This window comes from Palaemon carinicauda, chromosome 20 (assembly GCF_036898095.1).
Source record: "Palaemon carinicauda isolate YSFRI2023 chromosome 20, ASM3689809v2, whole genome shotgun sequence".
Lineage (NCBI taxonomy): Eukaryota > Metazoa > Arthropoda > Malacostraca > Decapoda > Palaemonidae > Palaemon > Palaemon carinicauda.
Genome location: NC_090744.1, coordinates 90,596,583 through 90,604,512, shown reverse-complemented (window position 1 = coordinate 90,604,512; position 7,930 = coordinate 90,596,583). Strand labels below are relative to the sequence as shown.

At 34.6% G+C, this 7,930-nt stretch overlaps 1 protein-coding gene across 1 annotated transcript in view; it reads right to left on the bottom strand.

Moving 5' to 3' along the window:
* The window catches only part of LOC137659527 (uncharacterized), a 59,307-nt gene extending 52,251 nt beyond the window's left edge, over positions 1 to 7,056 (bottom strand). The window contains exon 1 of the mRNA XM_068394397.1: positions 6,878 to 7,056. The gene's annotated coding sequence lies outside the window, so the exon portion shown is untranslated. The remainder of the gene's footprint in view (positions 1 to 6,877) is intronic.
* Positions 7,057 to 7,930: the final 874 nt, after the last annotated feature.

Below are 7,930 nucleotides of genomic sequence, written 5' to 3'. Positions count from 1 at the left end.
ATTTGCAGAGTGGAGTAACAGTACCAATTCTCCAACAAGTGTTAAATGCTTTTCTTCTTCTTGAAAACTTGCGCAAAATAACAGAGGAATTTAGAGCTAAAAAATCTGCAGTCTTTATAAAAAAACAAAGGAAAAATGCCATTTGGGTCTTTACCTCCATAACCATCTGAAGGTCTATCAAGATAACTTTAATTTGCTGAGATCGAAAAGTTAAACTAGTTAGTTTATCCTCAGGAAAACAGGAATTAGGAAGTTCCAGTATCTCATTACTCTGTTTACTGTCAAACCCATCAGCCAAAAGGGTTGTCATTTCCTTTGGACAGTAAGTGACAGATCTATCTGGTTCAAGTGAAGGAAGAACTGTTCCATCCAGACCAAAGAGTGCTGATTTGAGGGTAGTCCACCAATAATGTTCCAGGGTTGTACCAGATAGGGTTTCTAGTATGGTTAAATTGTATTCCTTTTCCATTGAAGCATAAATTCTCTGAACAAAAGCTCTAAGCTGAGAATAGTTATTTCAGGTCAAATGTAAACTGTTACCCTTCCGAAGAAAAAGCACATCTACAGTCATCATTGATCAATTGTTTGTCCTTAACTCAGTAACTTAGCACATAAGAAGGTATACACCTATCAATTATGTTGACTAAATTCTCATTCAAAGGAACAACATTCTTATATAATTGTGACTAATTCAACCCCAAAAGATCATGCAAAATCCCATTCCAGTCTGCTTGAGATTTCATATAAATCTTACATGAGTACAATACATCAGGGACAGGCTGATCAGTCTTCACTACTAATGAAATCAAGGCTTGATCATATGTCCCAACTGGACAGCCAACCTTACTTATTATAACGCCAGGGGATTCAGTGTATACAAGGTCCAGGCAGTTACCAGACCTGTGAGTAGCTCCACTTATGATTTGATCAAAGCCTGATTCAGAGGCAAAGTCTAATGTTCTTAAGCTATGGCAATAGGAAAAAGTCAGAAAAACTGGTTAGCATGGAGAAGCCAATGCACCATGCTTAGCTAATTATCCTCCAGGATAGCCACTTCAACTGAAGGGAAGACAGTAAGGATAGTTTTTGAAAAGAAAAAGAACAAGATAAGGGGAAGACAATCTCTTGATAAACCACCATTCATCCATGGCCCTTCTATTAAGCCTCCCCAACACACCATTTAAAAAACAAGAAAAAAAAAAGATGAAATAGTCTAACCCAAGACAGTGGAAGACCGTGGTACAGAGGCTATAGCACTAACCAAGACCAGAGAACAATGTCTTGATTTTGGAGTGTCCGCCTAAAAGAGATGCTTACCATAGCTAAAGAGTCTCTTCTACCTTACCAAGAGGAAAGTATATCTACTGTCTCAAAAAAGTATGAAGCACAGAATTAGCTACAATACTCTCATTAGCTATTTAGTTATATGGCTATGCACATCAAAATTAATAACAGCAGCTGGGGAACCAGAAACATTTGAAGGTAGTGTTGGAATGGGTAACTATTAAGAGGTTTTTGATTAGTGTATGTCCTGGATGTGTTAACTAAAAAAAAAAAAAAAAAAAAAAAAAAAAAAAATTAATAGTTGTGAAAGTTGCTTTATGTAGATGACTTGGTGATTACTACTGAAAATGTGGAAGCTTACAGAAAAGGTTGAAGAGTGGCTGGAGATTTTGGAAAAGGATGATTTGAGGGTAAATATGAATAAGACTGAAGTTATGGTCAGCAGAAGGGAAGGTAAGGATTGGATAACCACGATGAAAGTATAACCTCAGTTATAAAAGAAGTGGTCTACTATAAGTCACGAAGAAGGACGTTAGGCTGAAGTTGAGAATAGGATAAAAGCAGCCTTGAGGAAGTGGAAGGAGGTAGCAGGAGTGGTGTGTGAAAATGCCAATCAAGATAAACATCAAAATCTATAGCACAGGATTGGAAACGTGGGCTTTAAGACTAAAAGTTATAACGTAAAAATAAACGGGTGAGTTTGGAACTCGAGTGGTCTTATAGCTTGCCAGCCATAATATATATAATATTATATGTTTGGTTTCCAGGCAGGAGACCATCTTATAATATTGATAGTGTATATATATATATATATATATATATATATATATATATATGTATATACATACATATATATAAACTTATAAGTCGGTAAATTTACACTATGTAATGATGTATGAGTAACTTTATACAGTTAGGCTCTCTCTCTCTCTCTCTCTCTCTCTCTCTCTCTCTCTCTCTCTCTCTCTCTCTCTCTGTCTCTCTCTCTCTCTCTCTGTTAAAGTTTTCTACAATGAAGCTATCCCATAATCCATATTGAAGCCTACCTCGGTCAGATGCGAATAAAAATAAAACTCGATTGAAAATCATTTGGGAGGAGTACAAACCAAACCTTCGAAAATGTTTTTCCATCGAGAGTTAATTTGACAAATGGGTAAACCCTTAACGTAATTTTTATAGCATGATGCCCCTGAATACATAGTAGTGTATTACGTAACGAGCTGAAATTCATTTTATTGCTTTAATGAGTTTAAATATTTGATGGACTTTTTTGAAATGATGTGATTTAAAAAAAAATCGATATATACTGAACTGGCGTGTGTGCGGGTATGTCTTTTCGTGGTGTAAGCATTGCAGATATTACTAGTTATAAAACTCGGTTGATCCATGATAAAAAGAAATGATTTTTCTAGGTTCTCTAAAATCAATCGTCACATGATTGTTTTTACTTGAGCAATTAGTTGGTGGCTTTTATTCTAATCCATGAGAAGAGGTGAATCCAATGGTGTATAATTAAAAGTAATACTTCTTAATTGTAATTAATAAGGAATAGCTCTTTGATTTATGCCTTTCAATTCTCTTGCGCTCACTCTCTCTGTTTCGCTCTCTTTGAGAGTTTATGCAAACAAAATGAGTCAGCAACTGATTAAATGTAAACACTGAGATTTTACCTCTAATGTTAACTTTTAAGCTGATGAAGAATCTATCGTTGACAGAGAATTTGAGCAGAATCTTGCACTAATAGAGAATTGAGAGAATTCCAAACGAGGGTTGCGGTGTGCTCTTGGTAACGTTACTGACTGGTGAATGCTAGGCTGGGGTTCATGACCAGCTCAAACGCGTTAGTTTCTTTGGTTCTTGCAACCTGACCATCCCTGTGTGCTAAGTATTGATCTCTTAATGAGCAAAGTTTGTGGAACATTAATTTTTCTCGAGCTCTTTGGAGGCACCGGGTGAGAAGCCCGTTTCTCTTTCATGGCTTGATTGGTTTTATCTCGATTTCTATGATAGGCTTTGGTGTATCTGGCGTTGCAAGACCCACACGATCAGTTGACGAAAGGGATGTATAGGAATCATGATTTGTCGGTTTTTTTTTTTTTTTTTGTAGAAATAAGCAAGATATCAGTATAAAAAATCAAATCAATCATTTGCTTGTATATGTAAATATACAATCTGTAGGTTATAAGACTATTCAAATTCGAGAATTTATAAAATAGAAATATTTGCACACACTAGCATTATCTGAAATATGGTTAAATAACTTGGTCACGGCTAAGATCACTGAAATGCCCCCCCCCCCCCCACCCCCACAAACACTTTTGTTCACATACCGAGAGAAGCTAGGTCTGGTAAGGATGTCGGACTCTTTATTCAAAAAGTTACTCAAATCTCAAAATGTAGAAAAGAAAAAGTGTAACACGATTTTAATTTATAGAAATAAACTTTACGAAAAAAAAACAAGAAAATTGTCCTTTGTAACACTCTACATACCTCCGAGAACCGACACTAGTATCTTTATTGAAGAATTCGATGCTCTCATTGAAAATTATTATCATAGAAAAAAAGGAATTAGTTATCTGTGGACACTTCAATTTTTGGATGGATGACGCATCAAATCCTGACGCTTTGGTATTTAATGAGTTATTAGAATCATATTGACTAGTGAATAATGTCGACTGTACAACTACTTTAACTGGGCATACGTTGGACCTAGTTTTAAGTGAAGACATAAATAATATTGTATTTGATATAAAAGTAGAAGAGAAATGTGCTATCTCCCCAGTGCACAAACTTATTACATTTAGTCTACCTCTAAAGAAACATGCATTAGTAAAGAAAATAAACTTTAGACATAAATCAGTTTTTCTCCTACCGTATTCATTGAAAAGGTTACAATGAAAATAAATGATGCTATCAACATTCCCTGTGACAATGATGACCAACGTCTGTTGGGAGCTAAGTGAGTTGACTGTCTTACGACCACTTATAATAATGTGAGTAAAAGGGAAGATGATACCATGTGCCCACCGATGGAAAAGACTATAACTGTAAAAGACCAATCTCCTTGGTTTGATGGAGAGACTGGTGAAAAAGAGCGAAAAGATGTTTAGAATGAAAATTGAATAGTTTAAAAACTGCTACGTGTCAATATAACTACCTACTAAGAAGGAAAAAATAGAATACTATAAGTTTAAGAGAAAGATCCTCGAAGCAGCAACAAACATAAATAAGTTATATAGTCTCCTGAATGGTAGCCTATAATGGGAAATATAAAAGAAAATAAGCTACCTGGTGGATACAGTGACCATGAACTAGCAAATAATTTCTAGTAATCTTTAGAAACCAAATTGAAAATATACCCAACATCAGATTAATGATACACCAGCCTCACAGACAAAATTAATAAAATTTAACAACATAACGCAAGATGATATCACCAGGATTATAAAAAAAGCAAAGAAAACAAACTGCGCGATCGATCCTATGCCAATATGTGAAGTAATTGGGGAGAGAAACTTTTCTAGTCTAGCCAAAATAATAACGAGAATAGCAAATGCAAGCATTGATGAATGAAAGTTTCGCAAATCTGAGAAAATGTCTATAGTCAAACCAGTTCTGAAATATGCACTGGACTACCAGAAATTAAGCTCATATAGACCTATTTCGAATCTATCCTTTGTTTTAAAAGAGCTTGAATATGTAATTCTTGAACAACTAGTCCTTCACTTAGAAGTAATAGAAGCTTTGCCTGACAACCAATCTGCTTACAGAAAATTATACTATGGAGACAGCCATCTGCTCTGTTGTAAATTATATGCTGGAAATAATGGATGAAAATAAATGTGGTATTTTAATATTGCTCGATCTCAGTGCTACTTTTGATACATTTGTGCATGAACTGCTGCTAAGTGATCTACGGTCCATCGGCGATGAAGATCAAGCTTTCGAATACATAAAAGACTACTTGGTTGGTAGAAATTACTGAGTACAAATTGGAAATTCTTATTCATCATATGAACCCTTAAACAGAGAGGTACCCCAGGGGAGTGTACTTGGCCCAATCTTATTCTGCATCTATGATATTGGTATATCGAAAATACTACAAAGGCGTGGTGTGAAGTTCAAACTATTAGCGGATGACACACAATTTTACTTCTCCATAAATGATATAGATGACACTACTGAAACTCTAAACCGAATCCTTGATAGTGTTAGAGAATGGATGACATTTAAACAACTAAAATCAAATGAAAACAAAACCGAATTCATGGTGGTGGGTAAGAGAAACAGCAAGAGAAACGGGTGATATTCAAATGAACATAAATAATGACTCAGTGCCGATATCTAGTAAAGTTCGAGATTTAGGTGTATTTCTTGACTGTAACCTGTCTCTCATGTCCATATAAATAATGTAATAAAAACTGCTGGTTATCATCTAAGAAATATTGCGTTTATAAAAAAGTACCTGGACGAGAATTCTGTAAATAAACTTGTGATAAAATGTGTTATTACCAAGATTGACTACTGCAACTCCATCTATTAAAATTTACTAAGAGTACAACTTAAGGAATTACAAAACATAATAAACAGAGGAGCAAGACTGATAAAAAGTGTCCTACCTAGAGAAAGGATCACCCCTATACTAATTGATTTACACTGGCTGTCGATAAAAGCGAGACTTGAATGTAAAATATGTACAATAACCCACCAAGTTATCAGAACCGGTCCTCCTAAATATAGCGCAGCCAACAAATCGTGTCGACACGAAAATAGTTACAGATGGCTTCTAACTATTTGAACCTAGATATATGTCTACTTTAGGCTTCAGAGCCTTTAAATATGCGGCCCCGAGACTATATAATAAGCTCTTACGAGACATCCGAATGATTGAAGACATTAAGGCTTTCAAAAGGAAAGTGAAGACTTTCTTATTTCATTAGTCATACAACAGTGACGATTTAACAGTAAATGAACAATACGCGATATGAAACGATAAATACTCTGAACAGACAAGGTGAAACAACAGTGGAGGTCCTGTAGAGAGTGGGGTTCCCCTGCTGTATGGGACCAGAAAAGCAGCCGTCAAAGTAAGTAAGTAAAGTAAACGAACAACCTAACAATGTCTCTTCCTCGCCATATTTTCTTTCCTCAGTTTGCTTTTAAAATCATATTTTGGAAACTATATATCTCTCGAAGGAAAATGTTCAACTGTATGTAAATCGTTTTCGTGTGTGTATATGTTTATGTATGTGTTTAAAAGCATTCTGAGTTAGACTTAGACGGCATGTTACACATTTTCCATCAGGCAAATGCCAAAATGAAAGAAATAATAATCAAATAAAATATGAATCAATAAACCTTTAAATATAAATATGAGTTCATTGAAATACATAATGTTCGTTTTCTAGATTAATCGGATAGCCAAATGAATTAAAACAGTGATAAGTAAGAAATTAACTGCTAATCACCTCAATAAAATAATCAAGAAATTGATAAGTACAATAGACATTTTATAAGTTTAACTGATGGATAAATGAACAAAGATAAATCGGTGTAGCAACATTCACAACAATTCTATCAAATTTCAACCTACCTTCCTTCATCAATAATTCTCTAAAGAAAACATGGCGACACAGAGGTACATCTCCATTCCTCTTCTTCTGAAATCTCTTGAGAAAACGCTCGAGAAACATCCAGTTACATGAATTATTTTCATTCAGATGTTATAAGTTTTTTCCCTTGTTCTCTCTTCAGACTGACTCGTGTTTTCCGTGAGTTAGAATTGCTAAAATCTGTTATATGATCTGTGATGGGAATGTCCACTGAAGAGGCCCTCTGTTGAAATAAACAAATGTTTATTCTTATTTTTCAAAAATAATTTTTGGAAAGTCATTTTGACATACAGTTTCTAAAACATTGATTATATTCATTTAAATGATAACGTCTGTACACAAAAACATATACGCCTTTTATCTGAGATTAAGAAAAGGTTACGAAATCTTTTAATGTATTTTTATAATTGCAATATAACTATATAAATAGCGTTTTTCACTAGTTATTTGTTTTAACTGAATGAAAAGAGCTGACAAAAAATTACCCAATTTTCTTTATTGACTAGTTATTTCTTTGAGTTTTCATCACCTAAAGCATTTACTTCTTTATTTTTATTTCATTTTAGCCATGTTCTCAAAAGAGGACAAATCTTATTTTTTTGGAATCATTACATGTCCAAGTCAACTAATAAGTTTAAGAAAATAACAATCCGCTCAAATCATAACCTTTAAGTATTGCGTCAAATATTATTAGCATAATCCGACCAGTCCACAAGAACATCCTCGATAATTCATCTACTTAGGGACGTAGCACCGACAGTGCAACTTACGTTGTGTCCGGGACCATTATCTCAACTATATATGGTTTTAACCCTAAAACAAATCTATAACAAGCTGAAATTTTCAAGAAGTGCTCAAGAGACCTTGCCACACGACGTACTAAAACTCCCCAAGAATCCACAGCGAGCCTTTTGAGAAGTTAAAGATGGCATCCAAAATGGCCGCCAATAAAACATTTTTCCATAACTCAGCCGGTAGTCAAGATAAACACGAAAATGAAGTGTCAAGATACAGGTTTTTAGACAATAGAAAGC